The sequence below is a fragment of the Muntiacus reevesi genome, chromosome 1 (assembly GCF_963930625.1).
Source record: "Muntiacus reevesi chromosome 1, mMunRee1.1, whole genome shotgun sequence".
Classification (NCBI taxonomy): Eukaryota; Metazoa; Chordata; class Mammalia; order Artiodactyla; family Cervidae; genus Muntiacus; species Muntiacus reevesi.
In genome coordinates this window covers 222,409,373-222,422,884 of record NC_089249.1, presented here as the reverse complement: position 1 = coordinate 222,422,884, position 13,512 = coordinate 222,409,373, and positions in this window count along the sequence as shown.

The window sequence follows — 13,512 nt, the reverse complement described above, 5'->3', positions numbered from 1 at the left end:
GCCCTGCACGGCATGGCTTATAGCTTCATTGAGTTATGCAAGCTTCTTCGCCAGGACAAGGCTGTGATGTATAAAATAGGTAACTGGTGAGAACCTACTATATAGCACAGGAAACTCTATTCAGTGCTCTGTGGTGACTGAAATGGGAAGGAAATCCAAAAAAGAGGGGATATATGTGTATACATGTGGCTGATTCATTTTGTTGTACAGCAGATATTAACACAACTGTGTAAAGTAACTAACTATATACTCCAATAAAATAAAAGTAAAGAAAAATAATAAGACTGTTACAATCCTGTTTAAAGGCATTAGAATGAGCACAGTTCAGCTAGAGATACATGAATCTTCTAAAGCCTTATGAAGTACTCAAAGCATAATTTGTGAGATAAGAAAATGATTAATGAGAAGATGGATGTTAGTTAAGCCTACAGTAGTAATCATTTCTCAATACATATCAACCAAAACTGTCATACTGTATGCCTTAAGCTTATACAGTGATGTATGTCAATTATTTCTAAATAAAGCTGGAAAAGTCATAAAAATCCATTTTAAAATTAAAAAATAAAAATTTAAGTTTTAAAAAATATTTTAGGTCTTATTGAGGCCATTTAGATCAGCCCCATGAGAAGCCTTCTGTCTTCAGGGGGCCTTCCTTCAAACACCAAGATCCAAAATTTCCATGTTTCCTCAGTTCCTATGTGCAAAATAAAAAGTCTCTGAAATGGTATACAGAAGTGCTCCTAACCTGAACCTTGTAAATCACCTTCTCTTATACCCAAACAGTTCTTCGTGTTAGGTATGCAGAGTCATTTGTGATTACTTCTGTTCATCACCTTTGCACACGTTGTTCTTTCCTGATTGCCTGGAAGAGGTATCATGTAAGAGGTAACCTGAGTGTTAATTTCCCTAAATTGAATCCTATTCAGGGAGTGCACTTGAGCACTTCCCCTGAAAGGCTTTCTTCTGGACTCTGGACTTGATTTCCCTGCCCCGGAGCCTGGCCCAGCCTGGCGACCCGCTACGCTGAAGCCCCACAGTGAGCTGTATGTGCCGTGAATAATTTGTATAGTAACAAACGTTGGACACCAGTGAGCGAATGAACAAGGACTCACAAGCGCAACTTTTACCGTTGCTATTTCAGGGAGTGGCCACAAGGTGGCAGGCTTTTCTCAAGCCCAATTGTGATTACCTGTGAAATGAAAGCTTTTGAGAGTTTTGACTCATTTGAAAAGACCCTGATGCTGGAAAAGATTGAAGGCAGGAGGAGAAGGGGACGACAGAGGACGAGATGGTTGGATGGCATCACCGACTCAATGGACATGAGTGTGAGTAAACTCCGGGAGTTGGTGAAGGACAGGGAGGCCTGGTGTGCTGCAGTCCATGGGGTCACAAAGATTTGGACACGACTGAGTGACTGAACTGAACTGATTGAATTCAGGGTTGTAAATTAACGTGGAATGTACCTGAATGAACACCCAAAAGCTTTTGCATTTTTCCTGAGTATTCCTTTTTAAATTAACCTTTTTTCCATATTATAGTAACATTGATATACAACGTGTTGTCAATGGTGGCAGGTGAACTGAATGTATTTTCTATTTTGTTGTTCTGTTATTTCTGCTTTCTCACCATTGTGCCCTGATTAAATTCTAGAGACATAACTAATGTTTCTTTTTAATTTACCATCTAAGCCACTGGGGAAGCCCCTCATCTGCATTAACAGAACAAAAATAATACCACCAACGTTAGAAATCTGATTATGAAATAACACGTTCCAAATTATTTGGAATTAGTTAGGTCTTTCTTTTTGAAAGGAATGGTTTTGAAATAACCCAAACTTTGGTCCATCTTGCATTTCTGTGTTAAAATAGCGGAGCTCTTTGAAACATTCTTTCCATTTACTTTGAACTCTTCTCTGAGAAACTAAACCACACAGTGTTTTGCCCATTAGGCTCAGGCAGTTTGATAAAGGAGAATGAAAAAAACAAGACACCTCAGATGTCCTAAGACAGTCTGGTAAGTGATTTGTCTCACAAGAAGCTTCAAGGCTTCAGTTCACTGCTGTTGATGCATGCACCTCATAAGCATGGAAGGGTCACTGATATACATACAGGTCATTGAGCATAATCTTCTATCAACCAGAGACCAAGGGTTTCAGGAGCTGTGACAGGAAGCTCTCACTTCCCACTGACTCTGAATCTCTGTGACTTCCTGAACTCTTGAAAGTGAAAATCTCTCAGTTGTGTCTGACTCTTTGCAACCTCATGGACTATACAGTCCTTGGAATTCTCCAGGGCAGAATACTGAAGTGCGTAGCTGTTCCCTTCTTCAGAGGATCTTCTTGACCCAGGAATTGAACTGGGGTCTCCTTCGTTGCAGGCAGATTCTGAGCTCCTTACTTTAATGAATTCTGTCCCCTCGCCATTCCTTCCTGTTGACTGATGGTGACAGCCGCCCACAGAGCAGAAGGTCTGGTCCAATAACTGACGGTGGGCTCTTCTCTTCCCTTTCCAGTCCTGCCTTTTCACATCTTTCTCTTTTCCCTGCTCGTTGCTCGCCTTTGCCATCATCACTGGGAGGTGGTAGACAGGCTTTATTCTTCATCCAAAAAAGAACAAGTAAAAATGCATTGCTATCCCAGTAGAAACATTTTAATTTAGACATAAGAGCAGCTCACAGTGAATATGGACTTGTACAGTTTTCCATAGGTTTGCTGTTGTTCAGTCGCTTGGTTGTGTTTGACTGTTTGCGACCACATGGGCTGCAGTGCACCACGCTTCCCTGTCCTTCATCATCTCCAGGAGTTAGCTGAAGTTCATGTCCATTGAGTCGGTGATGCCATCCAACCATCTCATCCTCTGTCACCCTCTTCACCTCCTGCCATCAATCTTTCCCAGCATCAGGGTCTTTTCCAATGAGTTGGCTCTTCACATCAGGTGGACCAAAATATTAGAGCTTCAGCTTCAGCATCAGTCCTTCCAATGAATATTCAGGACTGACTCCTTTAGGATGGACTGGTTGGATCTACTTGCAGTCCAAGGGACTCTCAAAAGTCTTCTCCAACACCACAGTTCAAAGGCATCAATTCTTCGGCACCCAGCTCTCTTTATGGTCCCACTCTCACATCCATATATGACTACTGGAAAAACCATAGCTTTGATTAACAGACCTTTGTCAGCAAAGTAGTATCTCTGCTTTTTAATATGCTGTATAGGTTGGTCATAGGTTTTCTTCCAAGGAGCAAGCATCTTTTAATTTCATGGCTGCAGTCACCATCTGCAGTGATTTTGGAGCCCAAGAAAATAAAGTCTGCCACTGTTTCCATTATTTCCCCATCTATTTGCAATGAAGTGATGGGACTGGATGTCATAATCTTTATTTTTTGAATGCTGAGTTTTACTCCAGCTCTTCAACTCCCCTGTTTCACCCTTATCAAGAGGCTCTTTAGTTCCTCTTCGATTTCTGCCATTAGGGTGGTGTCATCTGCATATCTGAGGTTATGATATTTCTCCCGGCAATCTTGATTCCAGCTTGTGCTTCATCCAGCCCAGCATTTTGCTGATGTACTCTGCATATAAGTTAAATAAGCAGGGTAACAATACACAGCCTTGACATACTCGTTTCCTGATATGGAACCGGTCACTTCCTCTGCCTCCCCTTGGGGCCCTTGTTGGCTGGGGGGAAGTGGCCGCCACATGAGCATAGACACAGCAGATCTGGAAAGGCACAGGTGACCCGGAAGTGGGGGCTCCCTCCTGCCCTCACCTGTGCAGCTGGACCACACAGAAGTGGATGCCTCAGCTCCGTCCGGCCAAGCCTTCCGATGCCGGCAGCACCCATGACATTCTGCCTATGTCCTCCAGACACCGAGCTCCCAGATAACCTGCCCCAATAAGACAGGGAGTGAGAAAACTCTTTCCTAAGCTTATAAATTCTGTCAGGAAGCAGACGGCGATGATGGTAGCATCCTCACAACTGAGCTTCTATCCTCAGCCGCTCGTCTCTGTGGTCTGGTCCGGCCACCTCCACCCCTGTGTCTCCGGCCACAGTGGCCTTCTCTTTACCCCATGTGTTTCCCGTAACTCCCACTCTCGGAACTTTTAAAAACCCCCTCATGTGGTACAAGGAAATCGACTCTTTCAGAAATTTATTAACTCACACAGATTTAAAACGCATTATTCTTCCAAACAGCTGAAACTTTTCACCTTTTAAAATTATTTATTTATTATATGTTTATTTGGCTGCATCAGATCTTAGTTGGGGCACATGGGATCTTTGCTGTGTTATGCGGGATCTTTTGAGTCGCTGTACAAACTCTGGTGACTCTGAGGCTCAGTAGTTGCGGCATGGAAGGTCAGTTGCCCCTTGGTATGTGGGATTTTAGTTCTCTGATCAGCGAATGAACCTGAGTCACCCCTCGTGAACTTGGGGCACAGAGTTTCTTGTCAGAAATGGGAACTTTTCCATATTTCAGCTCGGGAGCTTGGGGCACAGAGTTTTTGGCCTGAAATGGGAATTTCTCCCTATTTTGGCCCAGGAACTTGGGATGCAGGAACTTGGGATGCAGAGTTTCCGGTCTGAAATAGGAACTTTTCCATATTTCAGCCGAGCAATTTGGGGCCCAGAGTTTCCAGAGTTCTGCCTTGAATTTTGGGGTGCAGATAAAAATATGAGAAATACATCTTCACAGTTAACACCTTTTGAATTGTTTTTTAAAACATCATCAAAATTTTGATGTATCTTATGATGGTACTCATTATCAGAGTGTGGGTTTGGTAAAATGTGACTTTCCCATGGCTTTCTTGTCCTTCTTTATCTTGCTGATAGATTCATTGGCCTCTTTGACTAGTTAGTTCTTTTTGAAGCAAAGATTGAGATGGTCATTCTAGTTTGTATGATTTTTAATAATCTCATCCAAAGTAATTTCTCAGTTGTTTTTTCTGTTGTATAACATTTCCCATATTCATTTTGTTCTTTTTTTCTTCTTGTTTTCTTTTGTATTTATAGCTGTGCACTCATATTTTTTTGTAAGAAGTACAGTTGATTAACATAACTATTTTTGTGTTGTGATACAGCATAGGGATGCAATTTTTATGGAATCCACTTTATTGGACTATTACCAAATTGTGAGTTTTTTGTTGGTTTTGGAGATGAATTGCTTGTGGGTATCTTGGTTTGCAAATATTTCTTTGCATTCTGAGTTGCCTTCTTCATTCCTGAAGGTTTTCTTTTTTGGACACCTGCTTTGAAATTGAAGTATGTTGCATTTTCCTGATTTTGGTTTCATTGCTCTAGGGGATGGATTCCAAAAGACCTTGCAATGAAGTCATCCGAACCCAAAAGCACTTTGTAGTTTATATCCTCATGTGTCCTGTCTATGTTTTCCTTAAGACTTTCATAGAATCCCTCCGGACCTTTAGATATTTATGATTTGGAGTTCATTTCATGTATGGCGTTAGAGAGTGTTCTAACCTCATTCTTGTTTTCTTTTAATAAGCCTTGCACAATCCTTCATAGTGCCTCTCATATATTGCCGGCATCAGGGGAGGAATATTCCCTTTTCTCCATGCCTTCTCCATCAGTTACTGTTTGTCAAGTCTCTGACTGTGGCCAATCTGAGTCCTGTGAGGTGATTCCTTCCTGTGGTTTCAATTTGCATTTCTCATATTTAGCGAAATTGACCTCTTTTCATGTGATTTCTTTTCAAGGGTGAGTTCATGTTACCTCTAGATGCTGCTGCTGCAGCTAAGTCGCTTCAATCGTCTCCGACTCTGTGCGACCCCATAGACGGCAGCCCACCAGGCTCCCCGGTCCCTGGGATTCTCCAGGCAAGAACAATGGAGTGGGTTGCCATTTCCTTCTCCAATGCATGAAAGTGAAAAGTGAAGGTGAAGTCACTCAGTCGTGTCTGACTCTTTCCCGACTTCACGGACTGCAGCCTACCAGGCTCCTCCGTCCATGGGATTTTCCAGCCAAGAGTACTGGAGTGGGTTGCCATTGCCTTCTCTGACCTCTAGATGCAGCTTTCTATAACTCGGCCCTGTTTTAAATTCTTTTCTGATGACCACCCCTAGGCCTATTGTTGAGATCAGCTGTTTTTGCCTTACAGACCCTTTGACCCTGAGAATACTCAATGCCCATCAGCACAGCTTTTCAAGCTGTAGTTACAGAAAATGGCCACAAGTCAGCAGCATTACTCAACTCCACACATTTCCCACACCCCTGTCATTTCTGTGTGGTTTCATATTGGAATAGGGCTTCCCTAGTGGCTCTACCTGCAGGTAAAGCATCTACCTGCAATGCGGGTGACCCAGGTTCGATCCCTGGGTTGGGAAGATTCCCTGGAGAAGGAAACTCCAGTATTCTTGCCTCAAGAATCCCATGGACAAAGGAGTCTGGTAGGTTACAGTCCATGGGGTCACAAAGAGTCAGACACGAGTGAGCGACTTCACTTCACCTCACTTATATATTGGAATAGAAGTGATTTCTGATTTTATGTGTGTTTCAGGTGTATAGGAACTTGATAGATTCATGGATGAACATTTATCTATTCTCTTTCAAGCTTTTGTTCCCAACTAGGTGATTACATGGACAGAGGAGCCTGGTAGGGTACAGTCCACGGGGTCACAAAGAGTCGGACACGACTGAGTGACTTCACTTCCCTTCAGGTGATTACAGTGTGTTCAATAAACTTCCACCTGCTATTCAGGAGGCTGTTTTTGATCATCTACTGGATACATATATGAGTGTCTATGTTAATTCAAATCTCTTAAATTACTTCGCCTGTACCTAGAGATTGAGGGCTCCTGCTGAAGGCAAGAGGCACTCCAGGAACGTCGTGGGGTCACACTGCCTGCCATATCCTCCCAGGACCCTGAGCCCAAAAAAAATCCAGCCTTGGGACCCTAGCCTGCCCAGTCTCCAGAGATGTGATACCAGCCAAGGTGACCATGGGATGAGGGAAATAGAGTCAGCATATGTTTCTATATTTATTGTGTTTATCCAGTTATTTGAACTTTAGTATATAGGTGAATTACAAGGCAGTGGGTGGTGGGTTTTTTTTTAATTCGTAGTCAATTGATTCACTCACACATTGATGTGTATATGCTATATTTCAGGGACTGTTCCTGTACAGATTATGTACAAAAGTGGAGTATCATTCCTAGTGTTAACCAGTAGGTCCTTGTGGCTTATTTTCTAAATAGTAATGTGCACATACTAGCCAAGTAGCTTATTTCTATGTGCCCAACACCTTTCTTCTCTGCTAACAGTGAGATGAGTTTTTTCTAATTCTTTGAACTTTTTATCTTGACTCAAAAAGCTCCTATGGATCCATTTTTAGATTCCACCTAGAAGTGACATCATACTCTTATTTGTCGCTCCCTGTCTCTCTTACTTCACTTGCTATGATCATCTCTACCTTCTTGCCTGTGCCTGAACATGGCATTGTTGCATTCTTCCTTATGGCTGATTCATATACCGTTATATGTATAGAACCCATTTTCTTTACTCATTTCCATGTCCTTGTATACTCAGGTTGCAGCAGTGTCTTTCCTTTGGAAGTCGGGCTGGCAGGGATGGCATGGGCACCCTTGTCTTCTAAAATGCCTCTTTTCCCTGACTGTATGCCAGGCGTGTGATCGCTGTTTCCTCACGCACTCCCATGTTCCGTTTTCTAAAGATCCTCCATACTGTTCTCTCCAGTGGATGAACCAATGGAGATTTTTAGTAATCCCATCCAAATTAATTTCTTGATGGGAGCTTCTATTTCTCAACTTTTCCCTTTTTTATTTTGCTAACCTTCATTCTTGATTATTATTTCTTGTGTTTGTAGCCATCTATCCACTCTTTGTTTTTCAGTTGAGGTACAGTTGATTCACATTACTCTATTTGCTTTGGGATATAACAGAGTGATTCAGTATTCACATGGAATGAAGTGAAGTGACAGTTGCTCAGTCATGTCCGACTCTTTGTGACCCCATGGACTATACAGTCCATGGAATTCTCCAGGCCAGAATATTGGAGTGAGTAGCCTTTCCCTTCTCCAGGGGATCTTCCCAACCCAGGGATTGAACCTAGGTCTCCTGCATTGCAGGTGGATTCTTTACCAGCTGAATTCATGAAATATATGCCATTTAAAGATATTTCAAAATCACAGCTCTATTTCTCTCTGCTGCATAACATATCCTATTATTTTTCTTACATTATACATAGTGATTTTTATTTCTTAATTTCTTCTTCAATCTGGCAACACCCACAATCAAATCCCCACAGGTATCCGTTAGTTTCTGGATTTGTGTCTCTTTCTGTTTCATAGATAAGTCCATTTGTGTCTTATTTGAGGTGGAAATTAAATGTGATTTCCTATGGCAGTTTTCTCTGTGTTTCTGACAACCTTGCCTTAGATGAGAATATGTAAATAAATTCTCATGAAAGGAGTATAATTTTCAGGAATAGTATTATGTCAAATGGACTATTTCCACCTTTCAGTCCGCAGAGTTTCCGGCCTGAAATATGAACTTTTCCATATTTCAACCTGGGAGCTTGGGGCGCAGGGAACTTAACCAAGGTATAGTTTACTTACAATGACCCGCACAGACAGTAAGTATGATTTGAGGAGTTTAGGCAAATGTGAGAAACCATGTCACCTACACCCCATCAGGACCTGGAATATTTCAGGGACTTCGCTGGTGTTCCAGGGACTAAGACTCCACACTCCCACCACAAGGGATCTGGGTTCAATCCCTGGTCAGGGAACTAGATCTCACGTGCTGCAAATAAGAGTTCATGTTTTGCAACAAAAATGGAAAATCCTGCGTGCCACAGCTAAGACCTGGCACAACCAAATAAATAAATATATATATTTTAAAAAGACCTAGAACATTCCAGCATCCTAAATTGTTCCCTCCATTCCCCAGACAACTGTTTTCCTGATTTCTAGCACTCTAGAAATCACGCCTTTTCTGAAACTTCATTGAGTTGGTTGTACACAAGGTGTCTTCAGGGTCTAGCTAAAGAGCTATGACTTTACCAACTTACAGTGTAAGGTAAGAAAGTTTGAAAAAAAAAAAAAAGAAAATTTGTGTTCAGTGAAATTTAAAACTTTTTTGGTTTTTTACTTGAAACATAAATACCTTTATGGATAGACGTATTGGTCTCTTCCCTGGCAGACGTGGAAGGGTGAGATGTTTAAAAATTAAAGACCTTGTACTTTATTTCTCAAAAGTAATTTAACCACCTTGACCACCTATGGGTCCTAAAAATGGTGATTCGAAATAGCATCATTGGGACTTACCTGGTGGTCCAGAGGTTAAGGCTTGTGCTTCCGCTGCAGGGAGTGTGGGTTCCATTTGGGGAACTAAGGTGCCACAGGCTGCATGAAAATGTTAGTCACTCAGTCGTGTCCGACTCTTTGCAACCCCATGGACTGTAGCTGGCCAGGCCCCCTTGTCCATGGGATTCTCCAAGCAAGAATACTGGAGTGCATTGCCATTTCCTCCTCCAGGGAATCTTCCCGACCCAGGGATTGAACCCACATCTCTTATGTCTCCTGCATTGGCAGGCCCGTCTCTTACCACTGGCTCCACCTGGTCAAATCTAGAGGCTTTTATAAAAGGATTTCAGCTTAAAATAAAATGAATAAGATACATTAAATTTGATATTTCGTACATTTCAGAATATTTTCTTATGTATTGATAAAAAAAAGTCTCAGGATTTTAGGTTTTGATTCATCCTTTTAGCAACAGAGTATTTATTACTAGATGCAACCTTGGGGACAAGCATCACCTATTTCACTTCCTACAAATACTTGTGTTTTTGCATCCATGTTGAAATGGCTAAAGTTTTCTGAATTCTCTCCATTTCCTTTAATAAAAACCCTACCAGTAGGTAAACTACTATTCTAAAAAATGTAAAATAAAATGTGACTATGACTTTATACCAAAATTTGTTATGATCAAACATAGTGATATCTTTTGAAGCATCATTTGTGAAAACCTTTTAACTGAATTTTCTGTCTGGTTCCTTTCTCTCTCTTTCAGAATATTTATTTTAGTTGCACCAGGTCTTAGCTGCAACACTAGGGCTCTCCAGTCTTCTCATTGTGATATGCAGGATCTAGTTCCGTGGCCAAGGATCAAACCCTGGTGCCCTGCACTGGGAGCACAGGGTCTTAGCCACTAGACCACCAGGGAATACCATTATGTTTGCTGAGTTTTGACAGATGCACACATCTGTAAAAGAGATCTAGAACATGCTCGCCATGGCCCTGGTTCCATCCCTGGTTCGGGAACTGGGATCCTTCAAGCCTCTGGGCAGTCAAGAAGCAAAACAAAACAAAATATTGTATCAGGTACTGTAACTAATCTAGAAATAATATATGTATCATTTGTGTATAAGTTATAGGCCATACCACAACTTATAATGCTATGCCATTTTGTATAAGGGACTTGAGCATACTCGGATTTTAGTGTGTGCAGTGGTCCTTGAACCAGTCCCCTGCATTATAGGATGACTGTGAATAACCAGAGTGTCAGGGATTATTAAAATAGGTGGGAGAACAAAGTCACATCCATGTTCCTCATTACTAAGAGGTGTTCAGAGGTGGCCACCAGGGCCAATTGCACCAGTTACCCACCTTAGGCATGGGTAACAGAGAACATGACTCTGCTTGCTTAATTCCACAAACACGTTTATTAGTTCACAGAACAAATAGCTGCAAGCTAGGACAGTCTCCAGGCTCACCCGGCAGGCTTCTCCTCTCTTCTCCTTGGCCAGAACTGGGCATGATGTGCCTGGTCCCTGAACCAATCAGTGGGCGAGTCATTCACACTCATGCAGATAGCTTCTGTGATCTTAGGTCTTAATTTCCAATTAGCAGTTATTTTAGAAACTGTTGATCTTACTTTCATTCCCTGGGTTTATATTTTATGTTGACAGATAAAACAAGGCAGAAATTACAAGTTATAATAGGATCTTCAGAGACTTACATGGTTCATCAAATGATAAGAGTAAAATTATACTTTAGGTGAGGCGTTTACAAAGCAGGATTCTGTAAATATTTTCTGTAAACGACCAGAGAGTAAATATTTGTTGGCTTTGCTGAGCATAATATCTCTGTAGCAACTACTCAAATTTGCCCTGGAAGCTGGACAGCACCCTGTAAGTGAGTGCGTATAGCTGTGTACCAGTAATGCTTTATTTACAACCAGGGATGGTGAGCAGGTTCTGGTCTGCAGGGAGGCGGAAGTTGCTGAGGACAGTCATTATGCAGTTTTGTTAGAACTAAATTAGAAATAGCAACACAAACTCCCAATCTTTGAAATTTATTATTTCCACCTGACAACTGAAGTAGACTTTAATGTTTTCCACCACAGATTTACATGCAAATAGAGTCCCAATATTGGCTCAGTGGTAAAGAAACTGACTGCCAAGAAGGAGATGCAGGTTGGATCCCTGGGTTGGGAAGATCCCCTGGAGGAGGGCATGGTAACCCACTCCAGTATTCGTGCCTGGAGAATTCCATGGACAGAGGAGGCTGGTGGGCTACAGTCCATGGGATCGCAGAAGAGTCGGACACAACTGAGCAATTAAATAACAACAGCTCAATATCCAAATGCGGCCTTCAGACTTTTCCCCACCCCGAGGAATAAGGGATCTTTGGAAACTAGCTAGTTTTATGTTTCAGGGCAGGGCAGGTACATTGTGGGCTTTGGGTATCTCACTGCCAGAAAGAAGGGGTGCTCCTCCAAGTTCTGGGGCGCTGAAGGCACACAGGAGCCCACTTAATGATATCTTTCATCAATACTGATGAGTTAATGACCAATTCAACTACTCAAATCTGAATGCCATGAATTCGTAATTATCCTCAAAGACAAGAATCAAGATTTTTGTTCTTTTTGAAAAAAAGAGATATTTATTTTATTAGGATTTTTGTTCTTTATGAAGCTGCTAGTTCAGTATTCACAGCCAGATTTTATTCTGATGAACTGTTTTTAGCATCCCTACATAAAAAGGCTGACATCCCTGTACCACATGATCTATATTCACGATCCAGCTGTATCTAAAGATTTTCTCTATGTGCGTGCTCAGTCGCTCAGTTATGTCCGACTCTTTGTGACTGCATGGACTGTAGCCCACCAGTCTCCTCTGTCCATGGAATTTTCCAGGCAAGAATACTGGAGTTGGTTGCCATTGCCTACTCCTGGGGATCTTGTTGAACCAGGAATCGAACCCGTGTCTTCTGGATCTCCTGCATTAGTAGCTGGATTCCTTACCACTGAGCCACCTGGGAAGCCCATAAAAAGATTCTACTCTTTGTAAAAAACAAATAATAGAACAGATAGTAGATACAGTATTAATATTGGTTACTTTGGGATTTAATATAATAGATGAAGCACACATTCTTTTCTTGAAATTTTCTGGTATTTCCAAGTTCTCTCCTTTATTTATTCATTTATTTATTTATATATTATGTTTAGAACAAAAAAATAAATCTTTGCAAACATTTTATCTACAGGTTCAAGATGCCTTTGTCTATGGTTATAACATTGTTTGCTTTACCTTCAGGAAATTTCTCACCCCAAGGAGGAGAGGATAGTAAGGTGGAGTTTTATAAAAATCTAGAGCCCAATGCTGGGAGTACATCCTCTGAAAAGCCACTGGTGAAATCTGTAGAGCTGGATCCTCAGGCCCCAAGGATAGAGGCTGTCCTCAGGTGAGGGGACTGACTTTCAATTGTGGGAAAGATTTGGAGGGCTTTAATCATTGCCTACCAGACACCTGGCTTAAGGTGGGAGGAGTCTATATTTTAAAGAGTAAGGAAGGTTAGGTGGTTGGGGCTGAGGGTACTGGTTGTCTTGGAGGGAGCTGGGCAGTTTTAGGAAGCCTTGGAGGAGGAGGAGGAGGGACTGGACTACAGTACAAACCTGGGGCCCCTTGTTAAAAAATTATTATGAATTTCAAGATGGTGACAGCAAGTGCAGGGGCTGCCCGTGAAGCCGGCACCTGTGGAGACCCAGGGTTCAAAGTCCCTTTGGAGGTAAGAACTGGCCAGGTTTCCGGCAGAGACTGGACGATGAGGCGGAATTTCTTGCCTATGGCTCTCTTGGGTGTCCAAGGGCCACAACCCACAGGCAGAAGTCCCTTCTCCATGGGGGAGACCAGGCTCTAAACCCCTGGGGGTCTCCCAGTCACTTTTTAGATGCTAAATTGTCACAGGTGTTACTGAAGCTCTGTGTTCAGGTAGGGTCTGGGGGAAACACCCTTATGCTTCCCTCACTACCCAGTCCCTGCCTTCTGGGATATTAAACAGGGTACCCACCCCCCACTCCCCATTCATCTTCCTGACTCCTGAGTCACTGGTCAGCCTCCCTTCCTTTAGGAAGGCCTCCAGGTTGCCCCTGTACCCCTGAAGTCATACCTTCTGTTACATTCCTCAGGCTGCATCTTCAGGTTGTGACCCCCAGGTTGCTCAAGAGACCCTGTTTTATGGCCTCCTAGCTGCCTGTGCCTCTT